Here is a 12,826-nt window from a genome sequence, read left to right on the forward strand (position 1 = left end):
ATGAGGTCTGAGTACAGTGGGACTATAACTTCCATGGATCTGGATGACATGCTTTTACTTATAAGCTGTACCACATAGAAGGACTTCCTCACCACTACAAACACAGGGCAGTCAAAAATTCAGGCTATTATCTGTTTGCGTACCTAAATCTCTCTGAGTCTTCTCTTAAGGGTGTGCTATTAATGCTGCAATTTGCAGGGGTAGTTGACTTCCCAAAGGGTATGTTTACGCATTTTTTTGCATTTAATTTTAGGCCATGGCTCTGGCACCAATCATTTGTCTGAATCAGACCCTTCTCAAGGATATCTACATCATTGGTGGACTCAGTGTTTGCCCCAAACTTGCAGTCATCTGTAAACTTATTCAGCCAAAGGTCTTCTATATTAGCCTTGACTTCAGAGATGTATATACTGAAAGGAGAGATCTCAGCACTGAGCCCTGTGGCACACCAATAGTAACTGGCCTCCTGCTAAATCTGGAATCACCAGCTCTAACAGCATGTCTTCTGTCCATGAGCCTTTTGACTATCCATCAGGTGATTTAAGGATTTATCCTTAGTTTTGTGAGTTTATCTATAATACCCAAATGGGACATTGTGTCAACTGCCTTTGCCAGGTCAAAGTAGGCAGTATGCACTGTTTTACCCTCATATATGGCCCTAGTGACTTTCTCAAAGAAGTCCACCAGACTAAGCCGACACAACCTGCACTTGACAAAGCTGAACTGGGTCAGGCCCAGTGTTTGGAGTTTTACTAAATCTTTATTTATCAGGTCCATGATTATTCTTTCCATTGCTTTATATAAAAGACTAGTCAAACTTATCTGTCTTTAATTTACCATGCCTGTTGCTGGTCCCCTTTTATGCAGAAGGATGACTGCTTCTGTCCTCCAGTCCACGGGAAAAAAGCCAGTCTGGAGGCTGTGATTAGACATAGAGCCTAATAGACCTGATAGCTCCTGTTTCTAGCTATTTAAGAAGCATCATAAGATGTTGTTGGAACCCACTGAAGTCATGTTTTTAGCTTTAGAGAGTATAATGGCAACCTGTTCTTTGGTGATTACTGGTAGAGGAATGGAGGAAGGTATTTCTTAGTAGTAACGTGAGGTGATGGGGAGGTGAAATATGGGCTGAATTTAGAACCCAGCAGATTTGCAATATCTTTTGGCTGAGTATAGGTGATGCCGTCTACAACTAATTCTGCACATTGTTAGGTGTTGCTGTTGCCTTATAGTTATCCTTAGCTTGGGAGGCTAGTTTTGCCTCAAAATTTGTTTTTGAAAACTTGACTAGTCCTTTGATTTTCTTGTTTTGACTAATAAGGGATGTTTTGCTCTATTGTGCACATTCTCTCTTACTTCTAGACAGGATTTTCTTTCTTTTGTTGTACAGCTTACTTATACCAGGGGTCCACCAGAGTAACTTGTTTTTGGAGTTTGTCCCAGGCTTATTTCAGTCTGGTACTGCAGTTTCTTTGCAGTTGTTTATATGATCATACATTATGTGCACACCTATGCATAAGCTTCTGTGTTTTCTGGGTTTGGGGGAGCTTGGAAACTAGCTATGCCATCATATAATAGGAGGCAGTTTGCATTAGAAATTTTGTTAAAGGTTTTAGGCTTAGGTGGTGGTTCCAGTTTTATATTTATTTCAAGGGAGATCTTTCTGTGATCTCATCTAATTAGTGAGGACATCACACTTGGGGGGAAGTGCAACACTCTTTCATATTTGTGAGTACTAGTTGCTACAGGGCGTTGTATTGACAAAGTCTAGAATTCTTTGATCTTGAATGTAAGTGGTCATGATTACTTCCCAGTTAAAAGAGGGGTGGTTGAAATGACTCATGAATATGATATTTCTCTGAATGGGAAATGATTCAAGTAAATTTTGGCATGATGTATGGGTTTCCTGGTTCATGATGGAGGACCTGTAGCTAGCACGGATATGGGAACGGATTTTTCCTATTGTTCATTCGACATGGAGTAGCTCAAGCATGTCATATTGTTTGGCCAGTCTTGAGATGTGCTTATCCTTTGTGTAGATAGGTACACCTCCACCTTTTGCCCTTTCATGTGCAGTGAGTGACTGGAATGTGTGAAAGGCATTATAGCCATGCATTGCCAGGCTGATTTCCATTTTCCATCGCTTTTAACAATGTTTCAGTACATGCACAGATGTCAATATTCTCCAGGGTGAGAAGTGTGTCCTGGGAGTGTAGTTTCTTGTTGAGAATCCTAATACTGAGCAGTAATACCTTTAGCTTATCATGAGTAGATTTTGCTATGTTGGAAGGCTTGTCTGTTTGGCAATGCCTAAAAAAGCACTATATGGGTGGATAATGTTTTGGCCAATATCCAAAAGGTTAGTTTTTATACACACTGAGCAGAGTGGATAAGTTGTTGACTGCAGCTGTTAGCTGAGATATATAAGTATCCTGTTTTTTTTCTGATTATTTATACAGATTATTGTTTTTAACAATTAATATATAGCACTTTTATTGTCTGCTTTTTAGTATTCAAGTGTATTTTATTGCTATTAACTAATCTGCACAAGTAACTGATTTGTCTGCAGTTAAAAGTATTCTGTATCTTTACAAATCTTTATCTGTTTGTGCTTTCTGTAGTGCTACTGTCTGTAGGCTATTGTCCCCACCCTCCCTCTCACTTGGTGTCTGGCTCTTATACTTGGTGGCTTTGCAGTTGCCCGCCCCTACTGTAAATCTGATCCGTGACACGCCCCTACTGTAAATCTGATCTGTGACACTCCCCTACTCTAAATCTGATCTGTGACACTCCCCCCAGTCTAGTGTCATCAGCTCATTGCCTTAATATTGCTACAACTCAAGTGCTCTGGGTTGCACTGCATCTGAAGTGTTTGTGTGTTTTAGCTGCTTTTCTGTATATATAGATTTCTGTTTCTTTAACTAAATAAGCTCTGCAAAGTTGTTTTATTGCATTCCTGCCTGTATTTCTGAGATTTTTGCACTTTTAAAGTTTGTTTTTGCTTAGTTTAACTGGTAGGCTACACACTCAAGTGTGCTAGCCGAATTAAAGTATTTACTGTGTTTCTGTACCTAATTTCTGCTACTTTGTAAAAAAAAAATCTCTGGGCGGTGTCATAGTTCCTGTGTTGCCCATATTCTTATTTGGGTAGGAGGAAGCTTCTTTGTTCACCAGTGAGAGTGGGGAGCTCTGAGCAGCCTATCTGTCCCTTGAGGAGTGGTTCCAGCCCAGTGACCTGTAGCTTATTGGCTGTTTTGGGCCATTTCCTATCTCTTTCAAACCCCCTGCTTTAAAGCCAGCTTTAGCGTGATTTTGCGCTTGTAATTTAAAGTTTGTCCTGTTTGTTGCATTTACCTGTTGAGGCTACACACTCAAGTGCGCTAGCCTAAGTTACATATTTATTGCATTTTTCTGCTGTTTGTTGCAAAAAAGAAAAAATATATATCCTTGTTTCCCATCTTTCCTGAGCTAGAGTAGTCCAAATACAGGCTTTGCTGTATTCTGGACTTTTGGAAAGTTCCTGTGTTGCCCATTTCCTTTCTTGGATAGAGGGAGGCTTCTTTGTTCACCAGTGGCAGTGGGGAGCTTGGAGCAGCCTATCTATCCCTGGAGGAGTGCTCCCGGCACAAGAATCTGGTAGTCTGTTTGTTGCAAAAAAGAAAAAAAAAATGTATTCTTGTTTCCCATCTTTCCTGACCTAGAGTAGTCCAAATACAGGCTTTGCTGTATTCTGGACTTTTGGAAAGTTCCTGTGTTGCCCATTTCCTTTCTTGGATAAAGGGAGGCTTCTTTGTTCACCAGTGGCAGTGGGGAGCTTGGAGAAGCCTATCTATCCCTAGAGGAGTGTTCCCAGCACAAGAATCTGGTAGTCTATTGGCCATTTTGGGCCACTTTCTAGCTCTTTCAAGTCACTCTGTATAAAACCCACTTTAGCGTGGCTTTGCGTGATTTTGCGCATAGCGCAGCATCGGACAGCGCCGCTTAATTGGGCTTAAACCATTCTCGGCTCCACAAAGTCTGCTCTTCACTTTTTCCCTTAGAACTTATCTAGTTCTCATAATAAACACCTTATTCCCACTCTAAAGCCTGGCACTTGCTCACTAAAGCAATTATATAAGTCAGCGCTAAAAAATCAAAAGCACTACACCCTCACAAACTCCCCTTGAGTACTTTGTTCCACATTGGCCCTTTTTTTCAATTATAAAGGAATTCCCAATACTATTCTAGCATGTCCAAAGGTCAGTTGTCAATCTCCTCTCTGGTCCAGCTGGTGAATCTGGGAATCTTGAGGCAATGTTACAACTGCCTCATGTACACAGACAACCCTCTCCTCCTCCCAACAAATTCCAACACATGTGAGAGATGCAACCATATAGCCAAACTGGAGGCTAAGCTCTCCCAACTCAGTACTGGCGTAACCAGTCAGGAGGAGAAGGAAACCGCACTCACTACAATTCCAGTTTCACAAAGACCTACCACGACAGCAAACCAAACACATAAACACACAAAAACATACTCGGAGGCTCTAAATAAAAATCTGCCTAAGCAGCAGAGACCACCAAAGCAGAAACCAAAACAACCGCTACCCCAAAACAAAACACATGCAACACATAGCTCACAAATCCAGTATGCCGAGCAGTCAAAGCCCTTAAGGCTAAACAACACACCTGATACACTTGTAATAGGTGACTCTATCGTCAGGCACACTGACATCCCGCTCACCAGGCTGAACAAGGATAAAGTCACGGTGAGCTGCCTGTCGGGCGCTAGGATCCACCACATAACACAAGCACTCAGGTCACTCCAAGGCAAGTGCAAATATGACTCAGTCATTGTCCATGCTGCTGTGAATGACCTGAGACGTACCTCCCTGGACTAGATGAAAAGAGACATAGAGGAGCTCTCTGAGCATGTAGCCCAGGCCGGTATGACCGTGACCTTGAGTAGCATCTTACCCTCACCAAGTATGATGCCACAATATGAAGACAAGATGATCAATTTCAACAATTGGCTTAAGTATTGGTGTCATTCAAAGGGGATCCAATGCCTGTCTGCCTGGGATGACATGCTCGACAAGCCACGATGCTTCGCTAGGGATGGCTTGCACATGTCACCCCTGGGCTTTCGGATATTGGCAAAGGCTCTTGCCACCCCCATAGTGCCTTTTTTAGACAAAGCTCAAAAGACAAACCCACCTCCATAGGTATCACAAGGGATAAGAAACTAAGAGTAATGCTACTCAATGCCAGAAGTCTAAACCTCAAGATGCATGCACTCGAAACTCTCATTAGCATGAAGAACATTGATATCTGTGCAGTAACAGAAACCTGGTTCAAAGCTCCCGAGAGCACCCCAGCACTATCAGGTTATACAAAAAAAAACAACCGACTTCACAGAACTGAGAAACTGAACAGAACTGAATAAACGTAGTACTAGTGAGTTGAATGAAGCAGATACCAATTTAATTGAGTAAAACGCTTGAAACAGATACCAATTTAATTGAGTAAAATGCTTTTCGTCGCTTTCATAAAGCAACTTCCTCAGACAATACACATCCACGAAACACTCTTTAAATAGTAAAAACCGGTCACATGACCATGTGAAACCGGTACGTTGATATTACAAAAGTTTTCCTTGTTTTGTTAAATAAATAAACTTTTATATTCTTAAAATAAAATTTCTGTCATTATGCCATGATCTAAAAAATAGATACATCACTTATTTAAAAAATATTGTTAAATTATAACCAAAAATAAAAATAACCTAAAATATGAAATATATAGCTAGTGCTTGTATATTAACAATACACACCTAGTTTTGTTCAACCACATATACCTACAATGTGTGTCAAATAATGAAAAAATATAAATAAAATGATATATTTGATAATTTATTAGTTTATCTTCTATCTAAACGTTTTAATTTCAACAAGCAAGTTATGTTGCAATGGTCATTTAGACCAGGTATCTGAGCATTTGTTCTCATTTGCCATGATAGCTCTCTATTGTCTAATAATAGGCTGTAAGGGCCTCCTCTAATACTAGGTTGGATAGAATCAATTACTGTAAACATAAATTTATGTCCTGGATATTTCATAAGATGTCTGGCAAGGGCATTCTCATTTTTACTTGTATTAATGGCATATATGTGTTCATATATTCGCTCTTTAAATTTTCGCTCTGTTTTTCCAATGTAAAAAACATTGCATGAGGAGCACAGAGCAACATAAACTACCATTTTTGAGTTACAGTTTACGTTGTATTTAAGTTGGTATTTTACTTTGTTGATACTAATCACTCTACCTGTGGAAATATGTTTACACATACTACAAGTTCCACAGGTAGACATGCCTACGAGGTTGAAAGGTCTTCTATCACTCGTAGATTCCAATAATGTTTTTAAATTCCTACCTTTTCTAAAAACTATTTTTGGAAACTGTTCAAAAATTTCCATTAATGTCCTATCTAGTATAAAAAGTCCCCAGTTCTTATACAATATAATTTTGACTAGTGTAGAGTCAGCACTAAATTGAGTTATGAAACTACACTCAAATCTATTGGCTGGGGTTGTGTTGGATATTGTATCAAGATTAAATGTGTGACTGTTAGGACTATGGATACTGTTTTTCGCAAAGGTCAAAGCTTTCATATTTGCTGAGAATGGGTTTAATAATACCTTTAAGTCTTTTCTGATATACTTCATGTATTAGTGTTTCTGTTAATGAATTAGGATAACCCCTCTGTTTAAACATTCCTGCAAGAAGGTCACATTCATCTAAAAAGTCACAATTATTGGACACCATCCTAGCTGCTCTAATTAGTTGGCCCTTAACAATGGACCTTTTTTGTGCTGGAGGATGTGAACTTGTATAGTGTAAGAATGCATTACAATAAGTGTCCTTTCTATGTATTTTTAAAATGTATTTATTGTTGATTACGTCTTTCATTAAACAAATGTCAAGATATTCTATAGATGAAATCTGGAAGTTGGAAGTAAATTTAAGAAAGCTAGTAGAGTTATTCAAATGTTCAAGTAAAGAGTTAGCTTGATCTAAATTACCTCTAAACAAAATAAAAATATCGTCTAAAAATCGAGTGTAAAATTTAACACTAGACATAATGATGGTGTTGTTGAAAACATAATTTTTCTCCCAATAAGACATTACTGTGTTAGCAAAACTAGCACCGCAGGGGGAGCCCATGGCAACCCCCTGTTTTTGCTAACACAGTAATGTCTTATTGGGAGAAAAATTATGTTTTCAACTACGCCATCTTTATGTCTAGTGTTAAATTTTACACTCGATTTTTAGATGATATTTTTATTTTGTTTAGAGGTAATTTAGATCAAGCTAACTCTTTACTTGAACATTTGAATAACTCTACTAGCTTTCTTAAATTTACTTCCAACTTCCAGATTTCATCTATAGAATATCTTGACATTTGTTTAATTAAAGACGTAATCAACAATAAATACATTTCAAAAATACATAGAAAGGACACTTATTGTAATGCATTCTTACACTATACAAGTTCACATCCTCTAGCACAAAAAAGGTCCATTGTTAAGGGCCAACTAATTAGAGCAGCTAGGATGGTGTCCAATAATTGCGACCTTTTTAGATGAATGTGACCTTCTTGCAGGAATGTTTAAACAGAGGGGTTATCCTAATTCATTAACAGAAACACTAATACATGAAGTATATCAGAAAAGACTTAAAGGTATTATTAAACCCATTCTCAGCAAATATGAAAGCTTTGACCTTTGTGAAAACAGTATCCATAGTCCTAACAGTCACACATTTAATCTTGATACAATATCCAACACATCCCCAGCCAATAGATTTGAGTGTAGTTTCATAACTCAATTTAGTGCTTACTCTACACTAGTCAAAATTTTATTGTATAAGACCTGGGGACTTTTTAGACTAGATAGGACATTAATGGAAATTTCTGAACAGTTTCCAAAAATAGTTTTTAGAAAAGGTAGGAATTTAAAAACATTATTGGAATATACGAGTGACAGAAGACCTTTCAACCTCGTAGGCATGTCTACCTGTGGAACTTGTAATATGTGTAAACATATTTCCACAGGTAGAGTAATTAGTATCAACAAAGTAAAATACCAACTTAAATACAACATAAACTGTAACTCAAAAAATGGTAGTTTATGTCGCTCTGTGCTCCTCATGCAATGTTTTTTACATTGGAAAAACAGAGCGAAAATTTAAAGAGTGAATATGTGAACACATATACGCCATTAATACAGGTAAAAATGAGAATGCCCTTGCCAGACATCTTATGAAATATCCAGGACATAAATTTATGTTTACAGTAATTGATTCTATCCAACTTAGTATTAGAGGAGGCCCTTACAGCCTACTATTAGACAATAGAGAGCTATCATGGCAAATGAGAACAAATGCGTTCATATTACCTGGTCTAAATGACCATTGCAACATAACTTGCTTGTTGAAATTAAAAAGTTTAGATAGAAGATAAACTAATAAATTATCAAATATATCTTTTTATTTATATTTTTTCATTATTTGACACACATTGTAGGTATATGTGGTTGAACAAAACAAGGTGTGTATTGTTACATTTTAATATATACAAGCACTAGCTATATATTTCATATTTTAGGTTATTTTTATTTTTGGTTATAATTTAACAATATTCTTTAAATAAGTGATGTATCTATTTTTTAGATCATGGCATAATGACAGAAATTTTATTTTAAGAATATAAAAGTTTATTTATTTAACAAAACATGGACAACTTTTGTAATATCAATGTACTGGTTTCACATGGTCATGTGACTGTTTTTTACTATTTAAAGAGTGTTTCATGGATTATTGTCTGAGGAAGTTGCTTTATGAAAGCGACAGAAAGCATTTTACTTAATTAAATTGGTATCTGCTTCAAGCGTTTTACTCAATTAAATTGGTATCTGCTTCATTCAACTCACTAGTACTACGTTTATTCGGTTCTGTTCAGTTTCTCAGTTCTGTGAAGTTGGTTGTTTTCTTTAGTTATCCGTTTGGTTTTTAGACTATCAGGTTATACCTCATACCATGTTTTTCAGCCCCAAAACTTGGAATGAACCACAAAAGGAGGTGGGGTATCAATATTCGTCAAAGATACCCACACCTCCAGGTGGTGGCACAGCACGAAGCATCAGAGACTATCCATGTGCAACTAACAGTGGGTAAAACTGCCTTCCAGTTTATAGCCTGCTACAGACCACTCTCCCAAACACAGGAACCCCACTCGGCCTTCCTGAGAACACTGGAAAATATGAACGTCTCTCCAAACACCATTATATTGGGTGACTTCAACTACCCTAACAAAGACTGGGAGCATTACTCTAGCTCCAACACCCTAGCCCAAAGGTTCCTAGAATTTATAAACTCAAATGCTATGGAACAACTTGTTGCCACTCCCACAAGAGGGGAAAACATACTGGACCTGATCATCACCAACATGGGGACTCTATGCTCCAGACCAGTAGTGTATCCCTCACTATTAAGATCAGACCATAAACTAATCTCACTAGATATTCACATCCCGACCCCAGCCCCTGCCCAGAAAACCACAGTGAAAAACTTCTCTAAAGCAAATTTCACACTCCTCAAAACCGAGGTGGAATCCTTCAAAGCCCCCTGGCCTGTGGAAAATACGGCCCAGACCGCAGAATCCTTTATAAACGCATTCTATGAACACCTTCAGGAATGCATGGATCATGCAATCCCAAATAAAACCAAGACCCAATCCTCCAAAGTTAGGCATCCTGTCTGGTGGACCCCAGCCATAAACAAACTATACAATAGAAGGAGGAAGCTACTACATGATAGAGCAAAATCCCAAAAAGGGAAGGCATCTCTGATCAGTATTAGCAAAAAACTACGGGCACTCATAAAATCGTCTAAGGCCAGCTTCGAGAGAAAAATTGCACAGGACACTAAGGATAATCACAAGGCTTTTTTAGTTATGTTAGGAACCTGGGTGGGAATTCCCAGATATGCTCAGAATTAGTCCAAAATGACAAAAAATACACCAAACCCACAGACATTGCCAGCATCCTAGCTGACAGGTTCAGCACAAACTTCTCCCCCCTTCCTTCCCCACCAAAAGGGCAAATATCTATCCCAGCAGAGTGCTGCCCCCCTGACATCTCAGATGCTCAGGTAAGAGCTGCCCTCTCCAAATCAAAAAACACAGCATCAATGGGACCAGACGGTGTCCTGGGCTGCATCCTACATGAACTCCAAGAAGAACTAAACCCAAACATAAAACTACTGTTCAATCTCAGCCTTACTACAGGATATGTACCCAAAGAGTGGCGTACAGCAACAGTGGTCCCTCTCCACAAAGGTGGTGCCTCAACAGATTCTGGAAACTATCGCCCCATAAGCTTGACTAGCTTGTCTGCAAAGCTATGGAAAGGATCATCATGGACCTCATAAATAAAGATATTGGAGACCTACAGACACTGGATCCTACCCAGTTCAGCTTGGTTAAGGGCAGATCCTGCCTCTTAAACCTGGTCGATTTCTTTGAAACAGTCACCAAGGCCATTGACAAGGGGAAAGTGGTCCACACAGCCTACCTGGACCTTACAAAAGCCTTCGATACAATACCACACTCGGGCATTATAGATAAGCTCACCAGCTTAAAAATAAACCCCTATGTCACTAGATGGGTTGCAAACTGGCTCAAGGACAGAACCCACATGGTTAGAATTGCTGGAGCCATGTCAGACTCCAAACCAGTTCCAAGTGGCATCCCACAAGGCTCAGTCCTGGGACCTCTCTTGTTCGGTATATATTTCTCGGAGGTACAGGCTAACACGGAAGGACTGTGGCTGACCAAGTTCGTAGATGACTGCAAACTGGGTGCCATAATAGACTCTCCAGCTGACACAAGCATCCTACAAAAGGGCCTCATAGAAACAGACAACTGGTGCCAGAGCCAAGGCCTCAAGCTAAACGCCAAAAAGTGTATAGTCATCCCCTTTGGCAAAAACAAAGTGCCCACAAATTACACATAGGTGGTAATCCACTAAGTACGGAAGAAGTAATTAGGGACCAGGGGACCCAAGTTGATAGCAATTTCTCATTTGACAACCACATGGCCAAAGTGGTTAGAAAAACATTTTATATAGCCCACCTAATCATGAAGGGATTCACATCTAGATCAGGGGAGGTCATTGTGCCTCTTTACTCATCCCTCATCAGGCCCATAATTGAGTACAATGCCCCTTTTGGGATGTACCTTACCAGACACCTGCAGCAACTGGAAAGACCCCAAAAGTACCTCACCAAGAGGATCAAAGAGCTCAAACAGATGCCATATGCTGCCCGGTTAAAGAAACTCCAGCTCTACTCAGTGGCATACCGCCTGCTCAGAGGCGATCTGTGCCTGATGTATAAAGCCATGTCTAACCCGGAATTAATGGACATGCTGCACCTCAGAAAATCCAAATCCCATCGAGCTACGCGCTCGAGAGACTTGAACCTCAACACTGAAATAAATAGGACATGCTGGAGGGACAGATTCATAACCCAGAGGCTCCCTTCACTCTGGAATAAAATCCCAGTCCAGGTTAGGTAGAGTCCCTCATTGACTCTCTTCAAGAGGAATCTTGATGAGTGGATGGGAGATAGTAGGTTTACCCCGGTTATCACTTCTGTGTCACTGTTAGACAGAGGCACAGTATATTAACCTCGAAAAAGGGCATAGCAAAATTCATTTAAAATGGGTGGCGAAAGCCAAACACACTCTGGCTAGGCTTATAAATGCCCTAGGGCAGATAGCCTAGTATGAACCTATGAACCTAGTGTTGGCAGGAGAATACCATTCCTGGCAAAGCAGCATGGCCTGTCAGTTATGTTCTCCCAAGCTGACAAATATTAGACCCATTTGGAATGACTACAATAGCTTAGCAAATTGTTAAAGTCAATCATTTTTTGTTGGTTTTGCGCCATCATCCTTGTAGATGGTAGAATGCTGCTCAATGCTAGGCTCATACCTGTCTGTGACACATATTCTGAGAGCTTAATCATGTCTCTCTCTTCACATAGTCCAGTGAGGTATATCTCAGGTCACTTATGCCCATATAGGCTATAACAGAGTCATATTGGCACTTGGGGTTTAGTGACTGGAGTGCTTGCATGATCTGGTGAATCCTTACCCATGACAAGCAACTAACCATAACCTTCTCCTTATCCAGCCTGCTGTAAGGGACAGCAGTATGTTTCAAAATGGAGTATCGTATGACCAAAATATTGGGTTGTGTGATGTTATGCCTTATAGGGGTGGTAGTTGAGACACAATGAGATGTGGTTTTATGCGTTGTGTTGGGAGTTGTCTTGTTTGTGTGCATGCAGAGTTTCTGAGGACTAGGTCTTAGAGGTCTTTGAGTATAGGGTAAGTTTCATTTGAGCACCTCTGCTTATGAGGGTCTATGTGTCTGGTCATTTGTAAGTGTGGTGGGTGGTGTGTGTGTGTGTGTGTGTGTGTGTGTGTGTGTGTGTGTGTGTGTGTGTGTGTGTGTGTGTGTGTGTGTGTGTGTGTGTGTGTGTGTGTGTGTGTCTGTTCCTGGCAACCTGTTTGGCATTTTTTGTGTCTGTATGTAAGAGTCTTGCCTCCAATTACATTGTGTGACTACATCTCTCACATTCTGTATTCATCTGTTTCAGAATTAAGTAGTTGTCATTGTACATAAGGCAATCGCTACCTTGTCTGAGAAAGCCCATGTTCACCAAGCTAGATGCTAGCAGGAAATTGCTAATACATGGTTGCAGACCCTTAATATGCATTTTACA

At 39.7% G+C, this 12,826-nt stretch overlaps 1 protein-coding gene across 2 annotated transcripts in view; it reads left to right on the top strand.

Moving 5' to 3' along the window:
• EPYC (epiphycan) overlaps positions 1 to 12,826 on the top strand; it is a 316,403-nt gene that overhangs the window by 70,345 nt on the left and 233,232 nt on the right. The gene's annotated exons all lie outside the window — the stretch shown is intronic.

This window comes from Protopterus annectens, chromosome 11.part0 (assembly GCF_019279795.1).
Source record: "Protopterus annectens isolate FY-2018-M chromosome 11.part0, PAN1.0, whole genome shotgun sequence".
Taxonomy (NCBI): Eukaryota; Metazoa; Chordata; order Ceratodontiformes; family Protopteridae; genus Protopterus; species Protopterus annectens.